This window comes from Penaeus monodon, unplaced genomic scaffold (assembly GCF_015228065.2).
Source record: "Penaeus monodon isolate SGIC_2016 unplaced genomic scaffold, NSTDA_Pmon_1 PmonScaffold_3206, whole genome shotgun sequence".
NCBI lineage: Eukaryota > Metazoa > Arthropoda > Malacostraca > Decapoda > Penaeidae > Penaeus > Penaeus monodon.
The window spans coordinates 1-7,287 of record NW_023657907.1 but is presented as its reverse complement, the minus strand read 5'-3'; the positions used below and the strand labels follow the sequence as shown (position 1 = coordinate 7,287).

The 7,287-nt window shown below is 31.7% G+C and overlaps 1 pseudogene; it reads right to left on the bottom strand.

Moving 5' to 3' along the window:
- Positions 1 to 296: 296 nt before the first annotated feature.
- LOC119570578 lies at positions 297 to 4,057 on the bottom strand (annotated as a pseudogene).
- Positions 4,058 to 7,287: the final 3,230 nt, after the last annotated feature.

The following is a 7,287-nucleotide window of genomic DNA, read 5'->3' as shown; positions in this document are numbered from 1 at the left end:
GAATGCTGTGAAATATATCTCATTTATAACTGAGAATCTCGTTGAATTATATACTTCCAATGAATATTGTGGGTATCCTATCTTATAATTCAAGTAAAAAAATAAGTATAATTTCTGAAGATAAAAATAAAGAAATACTATTCAAAAGTGAAACTAGATTTGTACCCTTGTACCAAATCAAAATATCACAAAGTTCATCATAACCACAGACAGAACAACTGCAAAGCTATATGTGCCCAATTTTATTGTTTTACTCTTTATAAAAAAAAAAAAAAAAATCTTATCTATGAGTTTTCTCAACATTCTAAAATGGTTGGTAATACTTCAGTCTCCCTATAAGCCACAATTCCTCCTGCATTGCTCCATTGAAAGCTGGCTTTTGGTGAATCAACATTTGGCTTGTGGTATTTTTTTCTGAATACTTTTAAACATATCTTCCGATATATGCTGAAATGCAAAAAAGTAATATCATTAATGCATTAATCAGTGAGGGTAAATCATTATCAGTACTGAAATACTGATTGCTTATGAACATCAAATATGCCCAAAGTGACATGCATAAAATCAACCACAAAGTAATTTCTGTTTTGTTATATTTAGAAAAATTTTAATACCTATTACGTACATTATCTTCAGCAGAGCTTAATAACTGTCTGTAGACAACTACACCACCTCCCAAGGCTTTGCAGCAAACCATGAGGTGCTGCTGTGTCCCACCGGAAAGTTGAACCCTAACAGAAAAGGGCATGATTTTTTGTATCATATATGTGTTAACTAAAAATTTCATATATGAAACAATTTACCAAAGAAATCTAAAAACATAAAACTTACTTTGGAGCAAACATATGCTACCACCTGTCCAAGTGCAACAACAAGAATTTTTGTATCCGCACCAGAAGCATAAACAATGTCAAACTTCTTTCCAACATTTCCTGTACTTTTACATCTTCACTGGACGACATCACTATTACTGGACGAGTAGCATCAGAGGCAAGTTTATGGCTCTGCATATTATGGACTCTAACATCATTATAACTGACACTCCAGTAAATTTTGCCCATGCCAACTGAAAAGCAACAAGCATTTGAAAATCAAAATATTAAATACCCTTATATCACTCTATTCATCCTAGGCCATCTTAATTAATTATATTATGATGATTTTCAAGAGAAAAAATATCATATACTACAAATTATAACACAGGGAGCACATGAAATATAAGTAAATTTCATGAAAATAAAATCATTAATCATATCAATCAAGAGTAATATTTGTTAAGGAATATAAAGTGTAGAGAAATGTAACAACTTCAAACAACTGGTTATGCTCAGACCAAACATTTAATTTAGAAAGTATGTATTATTTTCTTAGGAAAAGAAGGATACATACCTTTGGTTTTCTTCATCATACACAGCAAAGGGATGATTAACAACCCCTCCTAGTATTTCACCAGTAAAGCGGTCATAAAAACCAATGAGGATAGTCACACTTGGAAGTCCACTGCTGTATATGCTTCCATTTAGCTTTCCAATTTCACCTCTAACATATTCACCAGTGGAATCTGAAATAAAACTGGTTTCATATATCAGCTTAATATTTCACCACCTATACTTTTTATCCCCCTTTATGATCCTCAAATCAGTTTAATACTTATAATGTTTTGAAATAAATTCTTTAAATACTGTTAGGTAAAGCAGTATACTTGATTATTATTTCAAATATTCAATAACTATTCATATACACATAGTTGTAGATGTTTTTGCAATAAAAATATCTTTATAATAAAATTCAGTTACTTTAAGATGTTATAAAACACATTCAAAGTTCTAACCTATATATTTGTTCTAAAGGTGCACAGCAGAGCTATATGCAGATCTAGTCCTTCTTTTGATACTAGTGTATAGTTTATTAATAACAATAATCAACTATCATCATCAAAATAGACTCAGAAGTCGCAAATACCCCTTCCAAAAAGAGATACACACTGCCTTTTCTCCCTTTCAAACAGACTGACTTTTGATGGGGAAAAAGCAACCCCCATTCCCTTTACAAAGACTTTCACAAAATGCAAAGAAAACTGCTTGCCTCTGATTACTAACCTCTGAGTAACTAGAAATTCAAAAAGTAAGGGCATGGGTTTTTTTTAGCCCCTTGACTATGAAATACTCAGAAAAAAGGTCATCAAGGTTTATAATTAATCATGAGGCTGTCACTGGCCAATATTCTAAACGAGGGAGGAGACAATTCTTAAAGTTCAATAGAAATCTCCACAGACTAAAAGTTTTCCCCCAAACTATCTTCAGGCTTACGGAGGAATTACTGGTAGATGCATGACCAATCCCTGCATCTACTGGATTAACAAAATCCAAACAAAGGGATTGGGCCCGTCACCACAATCAAAAATGGAGAACAACAAAGATTGTTTGCCCTGTTTTCTTGAAAGTACTCTATGCTCAATGGTCCTAATGCTAGATGACACTTTATTTGTACCCACCTATCAGACATACCACATATTTTGTATGTAATACATTCACAACTGTTTATCCTTTTGTACTAAGATGAATGTCCAATGAAGAGCCCATTAGTCTAAAAGTCTGGGAATGTCATATAAACTTTTCTGTTTTATAATTCTATCCATTGAAAGTATCCCACTGTATTTTAAAACCCGAGTAGTTTCAAATCTAGTATCTGTCAGTAATATGGTCAACTTACCAATAGGATCAAACCATATACCCAAGTTATCCAGAGGTATTTTGGTATTTTGGCAGCTAATGTTGAGTCAGGTTTTTTCAATAACAGCTGTATGAACAACAGCTGCCAATAGTTCTGCTGCTTCCCTTTGTTGCCATCTAAAACCTGCAATTAATTAAAATCACACAATCTTTATCAATTAATAATGAAAATAAAGTAATGAAGGGCTTATAAACACTTCCTCTAGAGCTCTTACTCTTGACAATCCTATCACACTGGCCTAATATTCTACATGCTGTAAAAAGGCACACTTACAAGCAAAAATGTAATATATGAAGCCAAATTCTCTGATTCACTGATAAGAATTTAAGGATTTTTAGGCTGTTCTTTTAAGATAAGGAAAGAATATCCTTATATAACCAAATGATCAAATTCATATTCTCACCTTCTCAAGAAGTGTAGCGGTCTCTTCTTTTGTTTGCACAAATCTGGACAATAACCCCTCCCCAAGAGTATTTGTAAATTCAGCACTCTCTTCCATGTACATGTTCTCCAAGTGATGGAATCTGTAGTGTAAAGCAAATTACAATCTGTATTCTAAAAAATACATTCATTTTTAAATTATACTATACAAATGATATGAAAAATTTTGAAAGGGAAAAAAAATAAATAATAGTCTAATGATCTACTAATTTCTTCTTACTTGAATTTTTTCCCAAAAATTCAAATTTACACTCTATCATAGATTAAATGTAATATTGGAGTAGATATTGTTGTAGACTCATATGTAGTTTGCCTAAATAAACCCAAGAAAGCCAGACATTCATTTTGTGGATTTCCTTTGCTATGTGGTAGATGTATGAAGAGTAGGTAACCACCTTGTACTCAAAAAAACTACAAGCTATTAAGCAGAAGCAAAGGAAACTCAGACCTCTGAGTCTAATCCCATAAATAGGAAATTTGGGGTGTAATATATATACAAAACACTAGGAATTTGATTTTTTCATTATTATTTTTTTTCTTTACATAGAACTGAGGGCACTTGTGCACTTCCCTTCACAAAAATGTGAAACAATTCTACAATTTTTAAAGTATTTTCAAACAACCAAGTCTCCCACTATCTTGCAAAACAGCATTTTCACTTTGAAGTACTTTATATTAACCAACCATTTGTGCAACATGATGCCTGAGAGCTTCTTGGATAAGCACATCTGCCAGGGTCTTAAAGTCTTGTGCAAACCTTTGATTTTTTTCGTCTTCTCCTTTTTCCTCTACTAACAAAGAAAAAAGTTTTGGCTCTCTCCGTATTGTCCGTGCAATTTCACCAGCTTTCTCAGAGAGTTAAAAAGGGTTCAATGAGCTCCATCTTGCCCTATAAATAAAAAGAAAAATTATGCATAATGATCAAACAATCATATAGTATACTGATCACACTAAACCAAATTGCCACTCCTAAAAAACATTCCACTGATGAAGTGTATTATTAATACAGCATTATTCAACATGAATTATATATGAAAGGCTGAAAAAAGGGAGTAAATACATATTTATATCTTACTACCACAGACCTGATAAATAACAAATGCTGTAGGTTCAATTTGTCACCATTAAAGCCCTTTGCTAGAGTCTGAATACAAAGAAGCCTTCTAAGTTGACTCCTCTGACAGACTGCCAGCTAGTATTTGATGTGGTATTGTGCTTATGTAAATCATTTAATAATCAATATTTCAAATTATGACTGTCAATTATTTGTCTTATATCTCATACTTTCAGTTCCTTGTAATCTACAAATTATCAAATCAAGTCTATGGCAATACTGCAATTTCCTTTTTCAATTCAGATATGCTAATACACAGACTCCACTCTTGGTCCATACATTTTTTTTGGATCAGAATGGACTTTTTACATCAACAGATTATACTGAACATATTTACTACATAAATATATATATCTGGAAAATTCTTATGGTACCCACTAACCTTTTAAAACTGAATCCTAAATAAATACATGAAAATAAATGACTTATGATTCTGGTCTCTGAAACAATAAATGAAAATAAATGACTGATGATTCTGGCCTCTGGAAATAAATAAATGATAATAAATTACTTATTATTCTGGTCTCTGGAACTATTTAATTTAGGTAACTGTTCATTAATATTTTCTAAATTGCTCAAGCTGTCAATGCTGATACAATAACTGAAGAAAATGGGAACTTACTCCCTTACTTAATCATTTTCTCACTAGTTTTCCAAATGCAAACATCTGTCAGCTACATATCTATGTGAAAGACATTGTATGAAAGTTTCCAGATGTGACAAGCAATTATGTTGAAACAAATCAACTCTGAGCCAATTTTCCCCAGACAAGTAAACCACATATAAATATTAAATGCTTTCAGTAAAATCAATGAAGTATATATCTAGAAGAGAGGTTCTTATGCTGGGGTCCATGGACCCCTTCAGAGTCCAGAGATGAGTTTCAGGTGTCACTGATAAAATTAACATTACTTTTTGCATATAAAGGGAGTCTTTTCTTTAAAGTTTAATAACACATTGTGTATCCCATATACGTATGAAAAAAATAAAATATCAATAAATAAAGTACATAATACACATTGCATGCAAACTTGAGTTTGGGTGAATATTTCTGAGAAGGGGATACATAGCTTTCATCAGCTTTCTTAAAGGGTTCACTGATATAGAATTAGCAGTAAGTGATGGCTTGTTCTATACAGATTGTTTTCAGGTAAAGGCTAACAAACCTTTACCAGAGTCTATATATTCTAGCAAGACAGATTTTGTCCAGTACCTTATCTGAAGATGAATATTCAGCAAGGTCAATAAACTGTCACAGGGACTCAAAAACAAATATCCAAAGTACCACATGACAAACAAATACACAGTGTTAGTAAACCTTCCACATCATGGGTATGTTAGTAAGTAATTATGTTAATACTTTTATAATATTGGAGTATATATTTCTTATACTTATCAAAATCATACCTTTGCTATTACTGCTACTCATGTATATTGTAACTGACATGTATATAATATATATATTATATATATATATACTATATATATTAGTATATACTATATATATATATATATATTATATATAATATATATATATATATATGTATATATGTATATATGTATATATGTATATATGTATATGTATATATGTATATATGTATAGATATATATTTTTTTATATATATATATATATATATATATATATATATATATAATTTTTATAATAGAGCATGAACAAGCATGAAATTTAAGGGATATAAGAGAAGCTAGTAAAACTACCCTATTCTGCATAAAACTTGTATATAAGAGCAAAAGAAAGGCTTGCTCACTAAATAATAGCCTCACACATCTGTGTTTGGTGCAAATTGTGGACTACAGCATATTCATATTATTAAGTGGTCAAATATAAGTGCTTCATTATCCATTCCACCACATGTATTTATTCTAGGTGCATTTGATATATTCATGAATGAGAACTAAGTATAAAGTATAAACAAGGAAGAAAGTATCACCAGACTGATGTGATCAAAGTACCATTATATGAAAAAGTGACTGCTCCATATTAATTAAGTAATTAAATCTATATAAGAATATATAGGGATGGTTTACAAAACTCTATCTTGCTAAAAACAATGGTGGATGGTGTGTTTCTTGACACTGCCAGTATGGAAAGTAAGAGAGCACAGCATTGTTTTATGCATAAATCCATGGATTTGAAGATCAACATCAATTTATGCAGATAAGTTTTCATACCGAACAACAGTATTACATGTATTCTTTAAGCTTGTTATACTGTATAGCTTTGTATTTGACATGTTTGCATTTGGTGATTTTGCATTTAGCAACTTATGGGTGATTTGCTGTCACATCATGACAAGTATCACAGTAATAACAGAAGCCTAGAGATGATCCTTCATGTCACAAGTTAATGTCTTGACTGCTGAAATCAGGTCTTACAATACTACTAAGCCAGATGATCACCCAGGCATAAAGTAGTGCATACTAATGTATGCCTGGCCTTGCTTGCCTTTGTCAAAACTTTACCCACTGTTACTGGCATTACTAGCCTGTATCACATCTTGTACAATATCTCATAGCTGTGGCCACATCATCCCCACATTCTTTTTGATAAATAACAGGAGGAGAAGGGGTTACTGCAGATGTTATGATATGGCAACTCGAATGGATGATAAAGCATGGTTCACATAAAAAAGATGGGATGGCTCAGTCTGAGAGCCACCGAGGTGTGCTGGGGCAAACTCATCTCGGGAGATAATCTCCCTCTTATTATCCTTAATAATTATGAATATTAAGAAACTTCTATTGCTCTTCTTTATTTTATATCACAGCATCTGAGAGCAATAGAAGTATGGAACTTCTATCCTGCAGAACCAATTTCATTTTATTCATCTGTTTGATTTTTTGGATTTGGCAATTTCACACTGACAACTTCTTTTCTGTGTATACAATTACTCAAATATATAAGGCTTTATGTACTAGATTATTTTTTTTTAAGATTGCATGGTTCTTTTTAAATTATTTTCTAGTTTTAAACCCCC